This window comes from Ictidomys tridecemlineatus, chromosome 1, assembly GCF_052094955.1.
Source record: "Ictidomys tridecemlineatus isolate mIctTri1 chromosome 1, mIctTri1.hap1, whole genome shotgun sequence".
NCBI lineage: Eukaryota > Metazoa > Chordata > Mammalia > Rodentia > Sciuridae > Ictidomys > Ictidomys tridecemlineatus.
Window position 1 is genome coordinate 101,431,579 of NC_135477.1, and position 11,383 is coordinate 101,442,961.

Consider the following 11,383-nt stretch of genomic DNA (forward strand, 5'->3'; position numbering starts at 1 on the left):
GTGTACTGACAATAATGTCATTTAATTACTTAACATGTATTTATACAGCAGTATTGGCCAGATAATTTTCCAAGAGCTTTCTAGATATCAGCTTATTTAATTCTCATAATAATCATACAAGATAGGGATAATATTATCACCATTTTAAAGACAGAAATTGAAACACAGGTTGGTTAAACAATGTACCCAATGTCACACAACTAGTAAGGCAGAGCTGTCCTTCAAACTCAAGCAAGAACAGCAGCAGCCACAATAAAGAACAGCTAATGCTTATTGAGTGCTTAGGAGGTGATAGGTTTTGCCAGGTGTTTCCCATGTAATATTTAACTTAATACTAACTATAATAAATTATGCAGCTACTAACTTTTTAGCTCACATTACAAATGAACAAATTAGCCCAGAGAGTTGTCAGTTAGTAAGTGGCAGAGTCAACAATCTTTATCTGTTGGCTCCACTGCTTTTACTCTTAATTATAATAGTATATATAAAAAATACATATGCCAAATAGTATGAAGGGTCAAAAAGAGAATAAACACTTCACTCTGTAATTTCCCCTTCTACTTCTCTACTAGCTAAGAGAGAGGCTGATGATGTTTGTTTCTTTGGTTTGCATCCTGGTTGCAGGCTCCCCTCTCCTCTGACGTGTTCTCCCAAGCATGCCATCTTGGGATGACTTTCTCTGAGGGACTTCAGAAGAGTGTTTGGATTAATCCAATGGACTGTCTCAGATTTCCTGTCCATGGGCTGTGGGAATCAGAGGCAACAAGAAGTCACAGAAACAATCTCCCAGTTCGTGCAGAGAAGCAGCTTTCTCTGCCCACATTTACTAAATCTCTAGAGGTCTTTTCTCTAGAGACTGTTGTTAATCTGGTCTCCTGGCCCTGGGGGATGAGAATCTGGGCCAAGGTATGTAACAGCAAAATAGCAGAAGTCAGCAATGAAAATAATAAAAATGCATTTCAAAGATTTGTATATTAACAAAACTGTTTCACATGTGTTGTCTCATTTCGGCACTTCCTGTGGGAATTATTGGAAACTGAAACTTGTTCAAAGTCATATTTGGTACTTTCAAGCTTTTATGTTTACCTTTAGCTTCATTATTATTATTATCATATATTGTATTTCCTATGATAGTTTTAAATTGGCATTTCAACTTTTCTGTTTACTTAACAAGAGACTGATGGTTTCCCAAAACACATTTAATTCTACCAGAATCTTTTAAAAGGACAGAATAATTATCATTCTGTAACAAATATGGATAGTCTTGCCCTATATTTAGCTTGAACACCACAAACTTGGCATGTTCTAAGACATCAGTGTATGTGTACACATATGCTTGTATGTATGTGTATGTGGAGACAGAAAGAGATGGAATGCGAGTCCCCCATCCCCCAAAACTTATATGTTGAAGACTTCATTCCCAAATTGATGTTATTTAATAATGGAAATTTTAGAAGGTTATCGGGTTTCAATGAGCTCACCTAAGGGGAGCCCTTATCATTTATTACTGCTTTTTAAAGGAAGAGACACCAGAGAGCTTCTCTTTACTTTTACCCACCCACCCCTCACAGTGAAGGAGCCAAAAGAAGAAGCCATGAGAGTACACATTAGGAAGCCAGGAACAGTACCCTTTCCCAAACCTAACTCTGCTAGCACACTGATCATGGGTTCCAGAACTATGAGAAAATAAATCTCTGTTGTTTACAGTATCAAGTCCATGGGATTTTATTATGGCATTCCCAGCTGACTAATGTATATAGAAATACAATATAATACATATTATATGAAGACACAACACTGATAGGTATTATGACATGCATGTATATATAAATACACGTGAAAAAGTGGAAAAGAAACTTGATATTGCATTAATAATGAAATTGATCAGTGGCAGAAGTCTAGAAATGATGGTCTAACATCTGAAGGTATTTTAACAACAAAAAAACATTAAAAAATAAGAAAGTTTCCCAAATTGTAAGTCACGATCTGAAATGGAATAGTCTAATTGAGACAATCTCATTCATAAGCTAGAAAGGTGGTAAAAAAAAAGGTAATGCCTGAGCAGCCATTTCAGTAGCTACAAGAGGATGGCACAGGTGGTGGAGGGAGGGGAATGCCTTTTGCTGAAAACCTCCAGTCTGAGTTGTTTAAGGTTAACATTAAGAAACTGAATGCAGGCTGTCTGTTGGGGGAGGGGGTTTGGGAGAGGCCACTCTGTGCACTTATGGATAAGTAGAAAAGAGGTCCAAGTTTGCTTTTGACGACATGGTCTTTTGTGCCTTTAATCGTGGCTGTTCTGCCACTGGAGTGCAGGGCTGGTGTGGGAGAGCAGAACCAAAATGCCTGGGCTTTAGCAAGCTTTATCTCAGTCTATTAAGCCCCCTGGTGAGTTAAACAGCTCAGTTGAGAGGCATCAGTGCCTTCTGGAACAATTAGTGTCAGTAAAGATGGGGAACAAGTCTCCATAAGCAGTACCAAGAGAAATATTTCTACAAAGCCATGGAAAATAAAGAAAGGAAGATTTGAAAAGAACAAAACAGGGGTTTTATTCAGAGAATTTTGATTTGGGTATTATAGTGCTTAAATAGGGAGTTTAAATAAGTGCCTTCGGCTCTTCCCAAAGCCTTTAATAAAATTAGTCAGCAAGAAAAGTGATGGTCCAAGCAAAGAAAGGCTAGAAAGAAAATCCATGATGTACTAACTTATCCAACTTTAACAAGGCACAGAGCCTCAAGTTTAAATTTATGAAGGATTTCCTATACCTTATCTTTGAGAGGATTTATATAGATATTATCTTAAAGTTTAATAACAAAAATATCAATTCTGTTTCTACACTAGAACTCAAATTTCCAAGACAAATGTAGCCTATTGAATCTATCAAAGCTGAAGAAACTCACAGAGTAGCTGATCTTTAGAATCATTAGATAAGACTGATTGGTTTGGCTGAGAAGTCAGCCAGCACACAGAAGACTGCAGATTTTCTAGGGTATAAGTCATTGTCATAGACTGATTTAAACACAAGATGAAATGAAAAAGCATACCAATATTTCTCTAATATTTTTGCTGTTTTGTTTAATATCATTCAACAATTGGATGTTTCTGCCTAGCAAAATAGAACTAGATTTCTACCTATTCAGTGAATGATTTTCTAAATTCCCATGTTTATTGATATTTTCTATTGGGTTGAGATAATTAGCACAAAAATACATGGCACTTCTGAACTTTAAAAATTGAAGTTTGGTTTGTACCATGATTTTAGAGCTATTAAATCTGGAGAAGACCTGGGGCCTCTCCTCTTGAATGGACTTTTATTTTATTTGTATCAAGTAGTTGGAGAATGATGAGTAGGGCCAGACTGTAGGATGTTTTCAGTAACACTTATCTAGTGTTAACTATGTAGCAGGCATGAACCTAAATATTTTGCATTTCAGGTCCAAAGTCCCTTAGTCAGAATTCTAAAATACAAAAATTTAAGTTTTCGTTTGGAAGATCTATCCAGTAGTAAGAGAGGTGTGTTGAAGTCACCCAGTATTATTGTGTTATAGTCTATTTGATTCTTGAAGGTGAAAAAGGTTTGTTTAGTACATAAGGAAAACTTTCATAAACCATATTTTTTTGTAACTGAATAGAGAGCAAAATTTATCCAAACTCATTCAACAACAAAACCTGATCTGATTTTTAGCTGCAGAAAGTGTTAATTTGGATTAGTGATTAGTGTCACAGATTCCTTTGGGATATTAATGTTATATATAGTATATTACACAAGTATAAATTAACTGTATGTGGCTTATGGCATGGTATACAGTAACTTTATATAGTAAATATAAAGTGAACGTCCCATATTGTCTTTCTAAAATCACCAAAATTATAGATTCCAAAACTCAAGTATTTCAAATAAAGAAATTGTTTGTTTCAAAATACTCTAAAGCACTTTTAAAAGCATCTTACAGAAGAAAAAATTGAGGTAAAAAAATGTGAATACATTGCTTAAGGCAGCATATCTGGCAACTAAGTGATGGATCTAAGATTTAAACCCAGGTAAAATGGCTCCAAAGCCCATGCTCTTAATCACTGCCCCCATTATATCACTTTCATTGATCTGCTAAATAAATCTTTCTGTGTTCTTATTATATAAAGATGAGAAAGAGAGAATGTGAGAATACAAATTTTCTTTAGTTATGATTAGCAGCTTCCTGTTTTTATCAGTCCGGATCCAACTAGGAAAATGAAGTCTCCTCCAAATTATTCACTGAAGGGAATTCAAAATGGGCAACTGGTTACAAAAGCATAAGAAGAATTAAAAGGCCTGGCAAGAGACAATGAGGCAACCCCAAAATTAGCAAGACTCAGAAAGCAATCACTACCTTTAGGTCTCAAATAAGAAACAGAGGAGATGGCTTTACCAGAGGCTGGGATCCAAGACCATCAGGAGTTGACCCTGATGTACTGGAGTCAACTGAAGTACTGTCCTAAAAAGCAGCACTCTCTACCTTGGAGATAATGCTCAAAGCAGGAAAGATGAGGAAAGACATCCTAGATTCACACCTTCTCTCCTTAGCCTCCTAAGCCACCTCCACTATACAAGTCTATCTAGAAGCCAATTAGTAGGAAAACCTGGAAAACATAGGGGTAAGTCCTCTATGCCACAAAGCAGAGCCGAGTAAAAGAGCCAAAAATTTGAATTTGAAGATCAGATGATCAAATGATCAGGTGATTATTCCCCAAGGTTGAGAGTGAAAGCATTGGATAACAGACCAATATCAATATGAAAAAATTTGACAAGAGCTTACAAGACAAACCCTAACCAAATGGGTCTCCCATATTTAGTTATTAAAATTTATTCATTAAGAACCTTTTATATGCCAGCTATGATCTAGAAGAATATAAGCTTCCAGAGGTCAGAAAGCATGTTTTGTTTATTTACAAAAAACACAATTTTCTTTTAGGAAAGGCAGTAGAATACAACAGACACTATTATGGCAGTATGTATAAATGTGGAAGTATAACCAATGTGATCCTGCAATTTGTACATGTGGTAAAAATAAGAATTCATACTCCATTTGAATCAAATGTATGATATATGATATGTCAAGATCATTATAATGTTGTGAGCAACCAATTAAAAAAATTAATTCAAGCAACATAAATGAAAGGTGTAATTGAACTTCAGTACAAAGAGCCAATTATTCAAAATATGGGAAGAGCATTGTCTTGGTAGCGTGTACAAAAATATGACTCAGACATTTTAGTCAAGAGCAAATTCCATGAACCAACAAGATATAGACATGATTTTATATTAAAAAAATTGGTTGAATCTGGGGGTAGGGATACTAGGATAACATTCCTATCCTAAAACTTACTGGTCAGATCAATTTGGAATGATTTTGAACTTTCAGCCATTCCCTGTGAGAAAAGTAAATCAACTAAATCATGCACAGAAGAGAAGTGGAGTGGTATAGATCCTCAAAATCATGTATGAATAACAACTGAAAAACCTACAAGTTTTTGAACTGAAGGATAAAAAGTTAGGAAGGTATATAAACACACTGCTCAAAGAATTTGAGGAGCAAGTAGTGGGTGCGACCTACCTGCTCCACTTGAAAGAAACATGGCCTCCACCTGAGTCCTGCATCCTAGATACCCATGCAGTGTCTGTGCTTTATATAACATAGAATTCCAATTGCAGGTGTCTGGAATAGTCGTTGACAGTCAACCCTTAAGCCAGCCACTTATCCGCAACTGGAGGAAAAAGGTAAGTTGGCCCCAATTCTCCTTAAGTGGGGACTTGGACTGGAAAACACTGAAAGACTAAACCAGCTAGTAATAGAAGCCAAAGTTTAAAAAAAAAAAAAAAAAAAAAAACAGCAGTGTGTCCGTGGCAAACAGAGACCATGTGTAAACTAAAAGAATGAAGAAACAAGACTCTTCATAAGTAGAGAATATTCCGCTGTAGAAAGAAGAAAATAGCTAACTTCAGAGGGGCAGCCAAGGTGCTAAGAAAGTGAGAGAGAAAGTGTCTGGAGAAACTCTAGATAGGGCAGAGGGGTTGGAGGGGAAGGGAGGGTGCATGGGGTTAAAATGATGGTGGAATGTGCTGATCATTATTACCCAAAGTACATGCATGAAGACACGAATTGGTATGAATATACTTTGTGTCCAGAGATATGAAAAATTTTGCTCTATATGTATAATAAGAATTGTAATACATTCCACTGTCATATTTAAATAAAAATTTTTAAAAAGAAAAAAAAAGTATGGGGAAAAAAAGTGTCTGGAGAGTCAGTTCTGTTCCTGCTAACTTCTCTCCTTTGGTTCCATTCCATATGGATCCTTATAAGTTCCTTGTTTCTTAAGGTCATATTTATGAGTTTCTGCTCTTGCAATATATACATACATACTAAAATAAACAGTTTTGAGAATAAATTAATTGAAACAATTTTGATTAGTCTTGAGATGTAAAAAACAATTGATAGAAACTCCAGAGATTCCAGCTCTTTCAAATAGTCCATTATAATGTGAAATGGGCTGCAGAACTTAGCCACAGAGAGGCCCAAGTACACACTGCCAGTCACACGGTTGGAATTTAAGCCCAGGATATGCAGCTGTGAATGAACTGCCTTCAAGGCCCTTTGGGGCCCTCAGACTATATCCTCTGATTATAGGTGCAAACTCTATAACTTCAAGTAATAGAGATGATTTTCATAATCTAAGAAAGGCCTAGTCTTCTCAAAAAGAATTCTGTCTTTTGTTTTTCTTTTACAATACTTTTCTGCCCAAAGCTTTGTCATCTTGAGCTTCTTTTCTTTCAAATATGAAATGACAAGCCCAACTACAATTTTTAAGTTCAGTAAATAATTTTTAAGAAAAGAAACAGGTCATTTTGGCACCAATTTTTTTCCATTAATTTTTAAATTCATGTGTATTTTTTATTAAATTCAGTTCATATGATTTTGATTTATTTACACTTAGCTCCCTAACATGTGTGGTTAGCAATTTGATGACTATGCACCTTCTAATTAGTCTGTCTCAAAACCAGAAATTCATGTGTTGCCAACACCACCAAAGTGAAATCCAGCTGACACAAATTTGGATACAAATCGAAGAAGCCATAAAATTAAAGACTGTTCTAAACTTGGCGATAAAAGTTCTCTTGTTCCCAAAAAGTTACAGACAAAACAAGTTCCAAGTATAAAGTATTTTACAAACTTTTTATGCAAACATGTGCTGCACAGATAAATAGCAGTGGGACAGATGCCTCTTCTATTGCTCTGCTGCCATGATTACCAGAGCTTGTGATTATTGCTTCCTGTGGGGTTGTGATTGCATACCCAAAGAACTGGGGACCCTAGTCAAGAAAGCCAGTCAACCCGGTTGTTAGGCAGAGTGTGAACCAAACCACTCAGACAGAATGATTCTCATTCATAGAATTAGAAAATGTTGAGTGTGGTGGTAACTTTGGAAATCGTCTTAGCCAATACTTCACTCTACCAATGTGTTTTAAATGGTTGTTTTGACATTCCCTGTACATAACCTTTAAAATTCAGAAGACATTGGTCCAGGCATGCATTTAATTATAAAACTTAAGGCACATATGGAGCAAAGAGAAAATTTTCTAGGGAAACCTAGAGAATTATGTTTTATGGATGCTTCTTTCTACTTATTCCTGAGACCTACAACATGGAAATGGATTTCCCCCTTTAAATATGTTAAAAAGAGTGATAGCACTACGAGGTATGTAAAATGCACATTAATTTGTCCTTATTGTATAAAATGTACATCTCATATACAAATCTATGTTGATAAAAATTCTAAACTTTCTTCAATATGTATACACATGCCAACTTTCTGCAAGCCAACATTGCATAAATCATATTCAAAACAAATACCAAAAATATATGACTTACATAATTAAACACTTATGTATTAAATTTACATATGGGAATAATCTTTCCAATTTAAAGATATTGAGCCATGCTTGGGTCCATGTATTCAACAATGGTTAGGGAAAAAACTCCTTATTCAGAAGTTCTTTTCTTAATGAGTTCTTAAAAAAGTTTAGGCCACTGCCCTCAAGTCACTTTGAATACCCTTAAAGTTAGAAATACAGGCCTAAAGTGGATCTTCCTATTGCTCTTTCTCCCAGCAGTGTCAGATTATCCCACCATATTTATAAGCTCTTGTCTTTTATTATTACATTTCTACTAATTAATGGAGTGGAAGATGGCTCATTTAACATGGACAGGCATTACCCAGACCACCCACTCCTCCAAAATTCTCTTCCATTATTATTTGACTCATCATCCCTCCGAGGTATCTTCTCTGTAATCACCATGTAGCAGTGAGGAAGCACAGATCTTCAAAGATTGAATGGTTCTTAAAAACTCATCTTTTTTTCCTGTCATTTAAAAATATATTTCATAAATTCAAATCCTCCTTTTTAAGAAATTTCTTATTTCCCCAAAACTACTGCTGCTTTCCTTCCATCCACCCAAGTTGTACCCCATATACTCAAGTTTTACCTGTTACATAAACCCTTCCCTGAGCCCTAGGTAATCTATCCCAACTTTGAACCTCTGCTATACACACTCTATACCACCCTGTCAAGTCAACCATTATACATAAGCTTAGGTTCATTTGAATTGTTTCTTTATGTTGCTCCTATCCTCCAAGATATACTATAGATCCCTAAGAGGAAATAATTACCCTTTATATTATTTTCCTATTCTCACAGTGACCAGTAGACTGCAGAACCCAAAGTAGGTGTCAAATACACGTCAGTTAGTAATTGGATAAAAGTTAAAGTTTCTTTCTGTTTTACAAATAATAATAAAGCAATATTTCTGCCACAAGCTATCACAGGCTTGTTTCTTCTAAAATTGCCTTTTAATTTATAAAAATACTTATCTATAAGAAATGTACCTATAACATTTATAAAAAGTTAAAAACTTTGCAATAAAAACCATCCCTTCTAATCACAAATTTGTTGAGCTAACAAGCTTTTAAGGTACTGATCTTCACCTTCCAGGAACTCACATTCTCCTGAGAAAAAAGAAAGTCAATAAATCAAGATAGAATGTAAAAAGCACTTCCAAAGAGACAAGTTCCACCACATCAAAGGCCAGAGAAGAACCCCCAGAGATTTTTTAATCAAACTCTACAATCTAGTGATTGTTCACATTCTGAGTCACTTTTTCATTTGTCCTACTATATAAAACCAGAGTACTTTAAAACAATAAGATTTATGATTTATATTGAGATTCACAGCAAAACAGGCAATAGAGATAAGAAGTAATTGAGGAAAAAAACAATGAATATCATATTTGGAGAAAGTAAATTCAGACAAATATAAGATATGAAGGTATATTCATGAAGATGTACTTTTCTATTTAAAATAAAAGCCACACTCACCTGAAGCATCTGTCTACTTTAATCATGTTATTTACTGTGGTTTTGCTTGTTCATGCCTGTGCAATTCCTTGTACATATGCCTGGGGACTGGCATAGGTTCAGCTGGCTTCTGTTCAGGCCTATCTTTTGGTAAAAATTAGTGTAAGATGGAGATACTGTCTTTGCTTATTTGCAATCTTAATGTTACATGACAATGTCAAGATCTCACTGCAGATCAGTGTACACATCAAAAGTGTGTCTTAAAACTCTTTGAACTTATTGTGAATACTCTTTTCCACATCTTCCTTTCACATTTCAGGATCTTATTATCCTTATGTTTGTATAAAAATATGATAATTAGATTTCATTTTCTTTCAGAATCAATGGAATAGACCTCTGATATTACTTCCTTTGAAATAAGTATATCTGATAAGTCATGCTGGCAGCGGAAGAAACAGTAAGGCTTACCTATTTGGAAAAGAAATTTGAAACAGTAACCTCAATAAAGAGTGGCCCAAGGTGGAAATAGAAACAAATAGGAGATCTAGAGGGAAAAAATGTGTGTCATGTCCTCTTGAGTTTTCTAAATGATCATTGACAGTTGAAACAAAAATTATTACACTCCCTAATGTGGGTTTAAGTACATACTTAAGACAATTATATTATAAATGGAGGAAGAAGGGATTTAAAGGTAGCAACAGTAAGTGATAACACCCAGTCAACCACCCAACCACACAGATAGGCAATCAATACTCTATATTGTTCTATATTGCTAAGCTATGGTGTTCAATACATTTGGTGTTTTAAACACCTTTTCAATTATGGTATTTTCAATTCACAATAGGCTTACTGAGACATAGACCCATCAAAAGTCAAGCATTATCTATAATCCAGAAGTACTTGAAATGATAAAAAAACAGTAGACTGTATATAATTATGTATATATAATGCAATATGTGCATATAATGCAATACCAAAACAACCATCAAAAACATCTGTACAGAGAGAGAGTCTAAAAAAAAGTAGAAAATCAACATGGTATTATTAAAAAAAATCTTCAAATAACTCACAGGAAGCCAAGAAAAAAGAGAAAAGTGAAAAAAAGAAAAGAAAAGTCAAACTAAACAAAAATAAAATAGATTTAACCACTAAAAAATGAATGATTTCATATAATGCAAATTAGCTACATAGACCAACTAAATGAGACTGGTAGATTTAAAAATATATTCAAACTATATGTTGTCTTAAAGAAGCTCAAAGCAAGCATAGTGTTATAGATAAGTTTAAATAAAAGATAAAATAAGATACACAGACATTAGTCAAAGAAAAGTAGAAGTAGCTACTTAATATCATATAAAGTAGACTTTAGAGCAAAGAAAATTATTAGAGAAACTGAAGGACATTATAGAATGATAAAGCAGTTCTAAATGCATATGCAGAATATGTGAAGAAAAACCCAGTGAAACCAAAAGAAGAAATATGTACATCCACAAATATAGTTTAACATACCACCTGAAACAACTGAAGGGACTAGGCAGAAAGTCAGCAAGGATATACCATACTTGATCTTAGCCAGAAGCCAACAAGTGATCAGAAAGGATACAGAAAGATTCAACAACACCAACCAACACAATCTAATAGACATTTGTTGAACAATTCACCCAATTACACACATTGTGTCAAGTGCTTATGGATCAGAGGTGCTCCTTGATTTATGATGGGGTTACTCCCAATAAAGCAATTGTAAATTGAGAATAGTGATTACATGGCTGACTGGGAAGCTGTGGCTCACTGTTGCAGCCTAGCATCCCAAAAGGGCATTATACCAGCTGGGGTTAGCCTAAGAAAATATAACAATGCACAGTATCATTTCTACTAAATGTGTATCACTTTCACAACACTGTAAAATTAAAAACAAAATATAAGTCAAACCATCCTAAGTCCTCACAGTCAGCCCTCTTTATCTGTGGATTTTGCATTCACAGATTCAACCAAC